The 12,107-nt window shown below is 38.6% G+C and overlaps 2 long non-coding RNA genes across 3 annotated transcripts; one reads left to right on the plus strand and one right to left on the minus strand.

The window, feature by feature from the left end:
- Window positions 1-646: 646 nt before the first annotated feature.
- On the plus strand, window positions 647-4,211 carry LOC131324551 (uncharacterized). Its single transcript, XR_009199387.1, has 2 exons — window positions 647-1,333; window positions 3,342-4,211. It is a non-coding gene; the product is annotated as an uncharacterized LOC131324551 (long non-coding RNA).
- On the minus strand, window positions 2,720-7,631 carry LOC131324550 (uncharacterized). 2 transcript variants are annotated; one of them, XR_009199385.1, is made up of 5 exons: window positions 6,804-7,631; window positions 5,448-6,768; window positions 4,901-5,151; window positions 3,379-4,821; window positions 2,720-3,261 (listed from the first exon to the last, which is right to left on the minus strand). It is a non-coding gene; the product is annotated as an uncharacterized LOC131324550 (long non-coding RNA). The 2 variants fall into 2 exon arrangements; XR_009199386.1 differs by having other exon boundaries at window positions 2,722-3,261; window positions 3,591-4,821; window positions 6,804-7,630.
- Between the last annotated feature and the right edge of the window lie 4,476 nt (window positions 7,632-12,107).

A 12,107-nucleotide genomic window follows, 5' to 3' on the forward strand; every position in this document is an offset into this window, starting at 1 on the left:
TGAAAGAAATACTGAAGCACTGTGAATTTAAATGTTAGGAAACAGATAGCACAGTTGGAAAAGCAATCAAGTTAGCTCCTTGAAATTCATGTGTTTTGCTTGCATCCCCGTGGATAGAGGCATTGCGGCAAGATTGCCGGTACTAGAGATGTTTCTTTGACACAGAAAACCTGCTATTGTCATCCTGAGGATTAATCTCAAATTGCACTTGTATGGTTAAAAGTACATTGGGGATTGGGAGCCTCCGTGGATGGTGGCGTTGCGGCAAGATTCCGGTACTGCAGATAGCTTCTTGAAAATTGATAGAACAAGTGGAACTTGACAAAACTCGGAAATGAGTTTTATTGCACATTTTTTTTCCTTGTAATTGACATTGTCTACGTGACTTTTAAGTATTCAGGTCCAACAAACGACAACCTTTAAGGTTGATACAAATTATAGTGGTATATGTATTTGTATATTTGTGTTTTCCTCGTATCTGCATTTGAACCAATTTTTGAACACTGAAAGAGATGAATAGTTTATAGCGGATTACTTGGTTTAATGAGGAAATTGGTTACCTCAATTTTCTTGCTATGCTTGCTCTTCTGTTGTATCAAGGTCTAAATCTCAGTTGAACATTCACTTATTCACTTCCATACGTGTATCTGTACTATCATGACCCTGGCCTGTTGATTCTGATTTTCTATACCTGCATTACTGTCAACGTGATCGGTATCACTCGTATAGATAAAAGGATGACTCTGCTCTTCGGAATCATGTAGGACTGATACTAAAAACATCTTATCCACCCACTACACATATCTTTCTTACCATACCTTCAGCCTTAATCGTGATATAATTGCCTATGAAACTCCAAGTTTGAACAAGATTGGAATCAAAGTACTCGTTTCTGGTTTAGATACATTGGAAAATGTCCCATCTCCAAGAGAGGGAGAGGGAGATTATGTATGCCTTCCAAATTCATCTTAGCCATAGTATATTTGAATTTCTTCAGAATTACCTTGATGAAAGTGCAAAGACAAGGTCTTCATTACATTAAGGAAGCAACTTGAGAAATGTCTTCATCTTTTATAAAGCCACAAGTTGAGTTGAGCATCCAGGTCCATGGAATGAGAAGTTCCCATCAGTAAAGAGCCAATATCTGCCCCTTTCATCTCCCCCCTCTAAAAGGCTTGAAGTGGGTCCGGATAATAAGCCGAAAGTGGAAAATTCTGTAGAAAGAACTTGGAAAATGATGGCCAGACGTTGGTATCAACCGATGGAGTTCGATCTTGATTAGAAGCTCCTCAGGCGCGCTCAAACACCTTTCGACAGAATCTGTCTAAAATAGGTTTCGATCCGATTTAAAGTTGGTGTGATTTATGAATTTTTTCAAGATAATTTATTTTTTGACCTATTGAGGGTAAAAGCCTCATATGTTTGAGTTGTAAATAAATTGCGGGCCAAACTAATTTGGTTAGAAATTAGGCTCGACAAGCTTTTTAACTTTTCAAACAAAGTGTAAATCGGAGTTCGGGAGTGTCCGTGACAAGACTGCAAAATTTGGTCAGTTTAGAAATTTAAAGGATGTGCCTGGGGCGCAATGAAGTGCACCCGGGGCGCATAACATTGCTCCTGAGGCGCAATAAAGCTCCACAATTGGTCAATCTTTGCGGGTTTGTCCCGGACACTTTTGAACTCCGATTTTCACAAGGTTTGAACCGTTAGAAAGCTTGTTGAGTCTATTTAGCCCAATTAGTTTGGATTTAAAAGTATTTGGACATCAAAAGATACAACCAATTTACCCTCAGTGGGTTGAAAAATATATCATTTCGGTACAACGCTCGCATTTCCTTCATTTTAAATGGGATAAAGACTTATTATATATGGATAAAGAGGATAAAGACTTAATTATTTCATGGTTGAATTCCACTATCATTTAGTACTTTATCCCATTTAAAATGAGGAAGATGCGAGCGTTTTACCGAAATGGTTCATCTTTCGACTCACTAAGGGTAAATTGGTCATATCTTTTATTTTAAATCCAAACTACTTGGGTTAGAAAATAGACTCAACAACCTTTCTAACAATTCAAACCTTGTAAAAATTGGAGTTCAGGAGTATCCGGAACAAACCTGTAAAATTTGACCAATTGTGAAGCTTTATTGCGCCCCAGGCGCAAGTTCATGCGCCCTAGGCGCACTTCAACGCGCCCGGGCTCATCCTTCAAACTTCAAAACCGACCAATCTTTGCGGTCTAGTCACGGACACTCCCGACCTCTGATTTGGATATGGTTTAAACCGTTAAAAAGCTTGTCAAACCTACTTTCTAACCAAATTAGTTTGGCTCACAATTTATTTATATGTCAAAAGATATGACAATTTTACCCTCAATAGGTCAAAAAATAAATTAGTTTTGGAAAATTCATGAATCACACTAATTTCAAATCGGATCAAAACCTATTTCATATCAATGGAGAAGTATTCAAATTACTACAAGATGGTGGAATCAAACTATAAAAACAATAGACTTTAATTTATAAAAAGTTGATCGAAAGTAAACCAATTCCGTGGATCTTTAATTTATCAACTCTTATATATAGTGACCATTGATTTGTATCTTTATAATCTCAATACACTTTGTGATTTTTGAAATAATTTTATAGAAATAATGTTTCTGGCTGTCCTTCCTTGTTTATTACAAGGTACATATAGAATACAAAAGTGTACCTTTTATTTGATGCGTCCGCAACATGTCCGTGTCCTAATTTTTTAGGAATTGCCGTGTTTGTGTGTCTGTGGCTCATGTCCTTATTTTAGCTTCTTAGAGACAGAGACTGATTAATCACCATAATTATGTAACATATTTGAAATCTTCTCACTATTTCATGATTAAGTCCGACGATTCATTGCAGTCAAATGACTTGAAGATTAAGATTGAAGATATTCCCACAAGCATATAACATCTTCATCTTTCTTATCACTACTTTTGCAAGATTTATTCCAGTAGAGCCATAATTGAGCAATCAGGTCCCATAAGGAAGGATAAGTCCCACACGGTTAAGCGACAAAACTGCCACTTGCTCTCCTCCTTGAGAGCAATTGATATGGTTCCTGATAATTAGCCAAAAGTGAAGAACCATATATATGAGTTGAAAGAAATTGGATTATGCCATTCATGCCATGGTGTAAATCTGATACACGAGGCAGTTCCTGAGTGGGCGTCGACAGCTTCAAAAGGAAGATGCGTTCCAACCGACTTCCGTTTTGGATTGGTTCCTGAAAAGAAAATGCAAGCCAAGAAGTTAATCTAAACCAGTCAGAAGGAATCATCTGACTCAAAAGCATTCTGGTCTAAGAATCTAATCCCATGAGTGAATAGAACAGCAAATATACTTGTTCTAGAGCTGTTTTTGTCGTGATCTAGATTTTGAGGGTTGGAGTGTGCTGTTGTCAGCAGATGATGTCATTGTTCGGATAACAGCAACTGTTTTGAGTGGCCTAGTGGCCCTCCAATATTGTGGCCCTTCAAATATGATTAGAATCCAAAAGAAGAGGAAAGGAAGAGTGTTTTCTGATATCTATATATAGGGGTTCTTGGTTCTTACCTTTGTAATCAAAACACATAACAGATTTCAAGTGTTCTCCAAAGTTTGTGCGCTGTTGAATTTCCATGGCACGTCAAGCAGATCTTATTAAGATTGGAAAGGAAGCCTTCGCTATTTTGGAGGAGTACACCGGCCGGAAAAAGAAGAAGCTGCCTCCGCTGCCACCTCACCAGGAAGCTCAACATCGACCCCCGATTCCATTTCTTAGGCATGTGGTTCCCCCAACCGAAGATCCCGTTATTTGTCGCTACAGAGGAGCCCAAAGTTATGAAGCAGTAGCTATTACAGAAACAAAGCATCACAACTTTGGTGTTTTGGGGAAACAGTATGAATTTTCTCCGTTGAGCTAATAAATGTTGGGAAGCAACATGAATCTGCTGGTCTTTCCCAAGTCTTGAAAAACAAAAAGATGAAAGGGAAAATAGCCAAATATTGAAGTGCTTTTTGTCTTCTAGCTGTTTTATACTAGCAACAAAACGTTCCTGTGTACCACATAGCTGTTCCGTATGTCAAAAGAACAACTATGTAGTGTACCTTTCTTTCTGGTCACCTTGTGTGTTCTTACTCTCTGTTGTGAAAATATTTGCGCTCCATGTATAATATTTGTGCCGTTTTGCATGATCTCTTCCTCTTCCTCTTCCTCTCCCACACAAACATGCACGCAACGACACAAATATGTACACCAGTTTTGGTGTTTTTCTGGAGTATTCAGTGAACAAAGAGTCTGGTAGAATACTAAAATGTGAGACACCCTCAGTCAGCTGAATTCGCCTGTTACATGGTATTTGCTAGTGATGTAGGAGACGATAAGTAATGCCAGAAAACAGTATCGTACATGAGAAGAGATGTCAGGCCCTCACGTCCAACTAAACTTCTTGTTAATTTCCTTGGAAAGGACTAATTAACCGTCTGATACACGACTAGGATAATGTTTTCCCAAGTGCATTTAACACTACAAATGACGGGTAAAACAACCTTTCATTCATCTACTCGTCAAACATGTTAGAGGGTAAACCAAGAAATTCACTAGACCTTTTCACCTCCCCTACACCTCTCTATGTGGGATGGTGTGTCTGACTAAAGTTGGGTCCTAAACATACACGCGACGTGTTTAACGTGAATACACATCCGGTGACAAAACATTCAACAGAGTTTGTTATGTCCACTCCAGATTACAATACTCGACCCCAACTGCTTCGCATTTGATAGAGAAGATGCCAAGGTTGAGGTGCTTCAAAATCATACCTTCCTTACCTCTCCCTTAAGCACCTTTGTTACAGGAAGAATGACAAATATCTAACATTCGAAACCTTCTTTTGTTGAAGCCAATGTTCTGATTCTAAATTTTTAAGCAAAAGTGGCTGGCTTTTCCTTTTTCCTCAACTAACCCAAAAAGGAAAAAACCATCTAATCCTCCTATCTCAAAGGCCTTGCATATTCCATTGGATGTAGAAGAAGATTATAACTTCCCACATATGAAGATTCAAATTTCTGAAAGATTTTTAGGAGGTATTAGTCATATTCTCATCGCCACAAGGTATGTCTGCGTTAGTGCCATAACCTGAAAGCAAGAAAGTTGAGTAATTATCATTTTACATATGCCCCCATTCTAATGAAACTTAGGCTTTTTGGTTTATTATACACTAGACACGAAAAGGAAATAATCTTATCCTTCCACCTCAGATCTTACATATATTCCATTAATCACAGAAAACATTTTCTTCCGACACACCAATATTGCACAAGATTCAAAGCATTGTTCTAAATTCTAAGGGAAATACAGGACACATGGCCTGTCTCCAGGAGAAAGGAGAGAGACTGGTAAATAACTAAAGCAAGAAAATGCTAGAGACTTACTCACAACTGTCATGATTAAGTCAAAAACAAGGTCTTCGTTGCCGTCAAATGACTTGAGGATTAAGATTGAAGATGTTCCCAACTTCCCACAAGCACATAACATCTTCGTCTTTCATGTCACTGCTTTTGCATGATTTATTCCAGTAGAGCCACGATTGAGCAATCAGGACCCAGTAAGGAAGGATAAGAGACATACGGTTAAGTGACAAAATTGACACTTGCTCTCTTTCTTAAAAGCAATTGATATGATTCCTGACAATTAGCTGAAAGCGAAGAGGCATATGAGGTGATAGAAATTGGGAAAAGCCAGTCATACCTTGGTAGAAACCGACACACAAGGTGGTTCCTGAGGACCTGAGGGGTCCTCAATAGCATCAAACAGAAGCTGCCTTTCAACGGACCTTCGTTTTGGATAGGTTACTGAAAAGAAATTACCTGCCCACAAGTTTATCTAAATCAGTCAGAACTAAGAAGGGATTATCTGACTTAGAAGCATTTTGGCTCCGGAATCTAATCCCATGAAAGAACACAACAGCCAAAAAAAATTCCATACAGGCATGTAAATCATCACTTTACATTTTACTTCCATTGATCTAGATCTGTTCCTCGTTAACTAGATTTTGATGCTTGGAGGGTGCTCTTATTGGCAGATGATGCCAATGTCCTGATTACAACAAAGGTTCTGTTGTGCCCTTGTGGCCCTCCATTGCCCCTTCAACTATGAAAAATGACTTTTAGATTCTCACTTTAGTATCAAAACACAAAAAAGATTCAAGTAAGTAATACCAGAAACAGAATTGTACATGAAAACAGATGTCAGGCCCTAACATCCAGCTGCACTTCTTATTAATTTCCTTGGAAATGACTAGGAAAAAGTTGTTGCAAGTTCATTAAACATTACTAATGCTGGGTAAAACAACATTTCATGCATCATGCCAAACATGTCAGAGGGTATATCAACAATTTCACTCGACCTTTTCACCTTCCATGAATCCATGAAGCTCTCTTTGTGGGATGGTATGTCCCAATATCGGTTTGGGTCCTAAATATACACTTGACGTGTTTATCATGAATGCACAACCGCAGGAAAAAATCTGTTTACAAGAGTTTTTTGTGTCATAATCAACCCCAACTGCTTTACACGTGGAAGATAAATTAATGCCAAGGTGAAGATGCTTCAAAAACATACCCTACTCACCTCTACCTTAATCCCAAGCTTTTTTTGCTACTAGAAGAATGGAAGTATCTGTCTATCTAATTTTAAAAACCTTTTTTTTTCTTTAAACCTATGATCTGATTCTGAATTATTAAGCTAAAGTGCCTAGCTTTTCCTTTTTCCTAAACTAACCCAAAAACCATCCTTTTCCTTTTTCCTAAACTAACCCAAAAACCATCCTATCATCCAATCTCAAAGGCCTTGCATATTCCATTTGGATATATAGGAACATATTAATCTCTCATATATTAAGTTTCAAGCTTCTAAAAGATATTATTCGGAGGCATTCATTATACTCTCATCGCCACATATTTCTTCGTTAGTGCCATAACCTGAAAATAAGAGAGTTAAGTAATCATCAAGGTGATACTTATTCTTATGCAATTTATATATATTCCCATGCTAATAAAAGTTAGGCTTTTTGGTTCATAATACAAGAGTCATGAAAAGGAAATGATCTTATCCTTCCACCTCCGATCTTTCATATATTCCATTAATCACAGAGCACATTATCTTCTGACACACCAAGATTGCACAAGATTCAAACCCTTGTTCTACAATTTGGGTTAGATAAATGGACACAAGGCTTGTCTGCAAAAGAGAGGGCGAGACACTGGTTAAATGTTAATCACCATAGCTATAAGATTTCTGAAATTTAATCAAAATTTTCATAATCAAGTTCAAAGGTAAGGTCCCCAATCTTACAAGTAAAAGTTCAAAAATAAGGTCTTCATTGCAGTCAAATGACTTGACCCCGTTCATTTTGGGATTTTGGCTTTGGATTTATAGGTAATGAGTGTAGAGAGAAATAGAGTAATGATTGGAAATAGGGGTAATGATTAGAGAGAGATAGAGAGAAAAATGAGAGTAATGATTGAAGAGAAATAGGATAATGATTAGAATCCAAAATCCAAAACCTCTAAATGAACGGGGTTTGAGGACTAAGACTGAAGGCATCTTCATCTTTCATATCACTGCTTTTGTGGATATATTCCCGCAGAGAAAACTGGAGCATTCAGCTCCCAATATGGAAGGATGAGTTCCATAGAATATTAGAATCCATAGAGTTAAGCAACAAAACTGCCACTTGCTCCTCCTTAAAAGCAATTGATATGATTCTTGATAGTTATCCGAAAGGCAAAGAACCATCTGTGTTGAAGGAAATTGGAAAATGTACCTCCCCAGGCACAATATCTTGAGTACCTATGACGGTGACCACATCTGTTGGCATGTGATGTTCGGACTTGCCCTATCACGGCTGCTACTGAACTGTCTCTACTACAGCTATGAAAAGGAGAGAGAAAGAACAGCTACGTAGCTACGACCTACTGCTAGCTATGACCTTGTCTACTTGAAAGAAGGAAAAGAAGGATCAAGGAGACATTCTCAGAATCACTCCTTGAGAAGGTGTTAATGATAGACAAGGTAAGTAGGTCCATAACCGGCCAGCTCTGGACCGAAAAGACTGGCAGCACCTTCTGCTTCAATAATTGAAAATCAGTCATACCTTCATATGAAACCAACACACGAGGTGGTTCCTGAGTGAGCTTCAACAGCTTCAAACAGAAGATGCCTCTTTAACCGACTCTCATTCAGGATAGGTTACTGAAAAGAAATTAAAGCCCCACAAGTTTATCGAAAGCAGTCAAACGGAATTATCTGACTTAAAAGCATTCTAGTTCAAGAATCTAATCCCATGTGTGAACACAACAGCAGAAATGTATTTGGCCAAACATAGATAAGATTTAAACCCATTTATTCTGCTTGATCTAGATATACACTTCGAAGTGTTTTTGTCATTTATATGAGAAAATCTTTTTAACGGAGGGTTCCGTGAACAATTGTTTACAGAGGTGAATCACAACCGTCCAAGAGTATTTTGGACGGTCCGGATGTTAACTCTTCTCCGGAAAAGTTTCATTTAACTCTTCCCCAGAAAAGTTTCATTTAAATCCGGACCGTCCAAAGTCGAAATGGATGGACGAGATCACGAGGCTCCATGAACAGCCTGTTTACACCGGCTCCGTGAATAAGTCTATCTCCATTTATATTGGAGTGTGCTGTTGTCATTTATATCCAAGTGTGCTGTTGTCAGCAGATGATGTCACTGTCTTGACAACAACAAAGGTATTATTGTTGTGCCTACTTGTTGTGCCCTTGTGACCCTCCTTTATTGCCCCTTCAACTATGATAAGAATACACAAGAAGAGGAAAGGATGAGTACTTGCTGATATCTATATAAAGGGCTTTGAGGTTCTAATATTTTGCATCAAAACATAAAACAGATTTTAAGTGTTAAGTTTGCGAAGTGCGAAATTTCCATGGCACGTCAAGCAGATCTTGTTAAGATTGGAATGGAAGGCTTCGCTATTTTGGAGGAATACTACGGACGGAACAAGAAGAAGCCGCCTCCTCCGCCTCCTCCTCATCCAGAAGTTCAACCTCGACGCCCTACTACATTTTTGAGGCCTGTGGTTCAGCCGATCGAAGATCCTGTTATTTGGCGCTTCAGAGGAGCCAAAAGTTATGAAGCAGTGGTTATTACGGAAACAAAGCTTCATAACTTTGGTGCTTATGGGAGACAGTATTAAATTGTACTCCTTCTAGTTAGTAGTGTGAGGAAGCAACATCAATATCCTAGTCTTTCCAAAGTCTTGAATAAAGAGAGAAACAGGAAGCTAGGGGAATAATGAAGTACTTTGTGTCGTGGCCGGTTTACACTAGTTACAAAATGCTCCTATGTATACTCCTATGTACCACATAGCTGCTCGGGATGTCAAAAGAACACCCTGAAACTATGTAGCGTACCTTTCTTTCGGGTTGCTCTGTGTCTTCTTACTATGTTGTAATAACTAATATTTCTGCTCTTTGTAGTACTAGTACCTCTCTCTCTCTCTCTCTCTCTCTCTCTCTCTCTCTCTCTCTCACACACACACACACACAAGTTTGCAAACCAATTGGGCTTTTTCTGGAGCATGTGGAGTATAAAGACGGGTAGAATACTAAATGCGAAACACCCTCCGTTGGCTGAATTCGTCTGTTTTGTGGTATTTGCTAGAGATGATGGAGAGAAGTTGGTGGCTAAATCCGGATACGGAAGGCAGAATCAGCTCGTTCTGAATCTCAACAGAACAACTAGAACACCACTAAATGCAACAAACAGAAGGACTGAAGAACCCATGATCTATATACAGCTAGCATAAAGCAAATGATAAGAGGTTTGCTCCAAATTAATGAAAAACCAGGAAAACAGCATTGTACATGAAAAGAGATCTCAGACCCTTGCACCCTCACTAAATGGTGTTTTACCTATGTGGCTCTCCCTGTGTCATGTTGTGTCCCACTATACGCGGGTCCTAATATATATACATGAAATCTTCAGCGTGAATAAGCATCCAATGACAAGAAACCATTTTACTGGAATTTGTTGTGTCCGCTCACGATTAGCACAGTCGACCTCAAGTTTACACTTGCTAGGAAGGATGCCGAGGTGAATCCGCTTCAGAAATCATATTCATATATTCTTTTTGTTGAAGCCTGTTTTCCTACTGTGCATTATGAATCAGAAGTGGCTAGCTTTCCCTTTTGCTTGAACTAATCCAAAAAACTATCTTATCCTCCAATCCCAATCAGACATGGCATTCCCTCAGATATAAGAGAGAGAATTTAAATTTTTATATGAAGTTTCAAGATTTTGAAGGATTAGTTATATTCTCATTGCCACATGATATGTCTTCTCAAAGCTAGAAAGTAAGAAAATTAAGTGATTAACAAGGTGATACGTATTCTTATGCAACCTACTTATCAAAAAAAAAAAAAAAAAACCTAGCTATACCCTACTTGTAAGAAAAAACCTAGATATACCCTACTTATAAAATAAAAACCTAGATATACCCTACTTAGAAAAACTAGATATACCACAATACTAAAGGGTTTGGCCAAGTGGTTGTGAGAAAGCAATAAGTGCTCCTCCATGAGGTCACAGGTTTCATTTCCACGGAGGCCAAACATTTCAAACCTTGGGGCCATTGGGGGGTTTTGCCCAGTTGTTATCTTCAGGGACTTAGAATTAGTCAAGGTGCGCGCAAGCTGGTCCAGACATCGGGTTATCAAAAAGAAGTTGCTCCAATAGAACAAGGGGTTATTGATTGCTATGAGACAGCAAACCAGTATGGGGGGATGGTGGTTTTGGATTATAGTGACTAGTGAGAGAAAACAACTTCGTGTGGTTAATTAATCAGTCTATCTTTCGTTAGAAGTAGTAATAGAAGTAATAGTAGTTACCATCCCTCTAGTTTGCTGGGCTTTCTGCTGCTGTAAACTAATTTCATCTATCCTCCTCCCCTCCTTCTCTCTCCTCCTCCTCCTCCTCCTCCTCTCTCTCTCTCTCTCTCTCGCTCTCTCTCATGCATGCGCGCACATGGACAACTGGTTAAGTGGATGTCCAATTCAAAGCTAAAACCATGTTTTCAAAGGAAAATTATGATGCTCAACATGCACACCTTTATAATCCAGCAAAGGAAAGTTAGGCTTCTTAGTTCATTATACAACAGACACGAAAAGGAAATGATCTTATCCTTCCACCTCAGATCTCTTGCATATTCCATTAATCAAAGAGAACATTATCTTCGGACACACCAAGATTGCACAAGATTCAAAGGATTGTTCAACAATCTGAGTTAAATCTCCAAAAGAGAGGGCGAGACGCTGGGTAATCACCATAGCTATAAGATGTTTTAAATTTACTCAAAATGTTCACAATCAACGCCGTTCCAAAAAAAAACATTCACAATCAACTTCAAAGATAAGGTCTGGTCCTCATCTTTTCTTTGAGTGCCATTACTCTGCTGCTGTGTGGAATCAAGTAGAAGTATTGATTAGGAATGGTATATCACGGGGGTGCTGGATCTGTCTCAGGAAGTAGATTGGGCTATCCAAAACCGTAAAGGCAAAGGCTTCAGGAATACTATCTACAAGCTGTCCCTAGCTGCTTCTATCTACTTTCTATGGGGTGAACGCAATTTAAGGCTATTCAAGGGAAGTCTAGAGAAGTGGCTGACTGTACTGATTCGATCTTTACTGCTATCAGAGCTAAATTGAGCTCGTGGACCTCTGTGAAGTTTACGGCCCAGAATCAAGATTTGTGTGACAAATGGCTTCTTATTTCTAGAATTTTTTTTGATAAACAATGCTAGATAGTATTCTGTAGTTTGGAAGGGTTGGGGGTTTGCTTATCTTTCTAGTGTTTGAGTTGCCAGAGGTATGCCTCTGTGTTTTTTTTGCAGCTCTTTGCTTTTTCGGTGAAATAAACTCTACTTACCACACACACACACACACACACACACAAAAAAAGAAAGATAACGTCCCTAATCTTACAAATACAAGTTCAGAAATGATTTCTTCATTGCAGTCCAATGAACTTAAGGACTAAAATTGAAGCTATT

This window comes from Rhododendron vialii, chromosome 4a (assembly GCF_030253575.1).
Source record: "Rhododendron vialii isolate Sample 1 chromosome 4a, ASM3025357v1".
NCBI classification, from domain to species: Eukaryota; Viridiplantae; Streptophyta; class Magnoliopsida; order Ericales; family Ericaceae; genus Rhododendron; species Rhododendron vialii.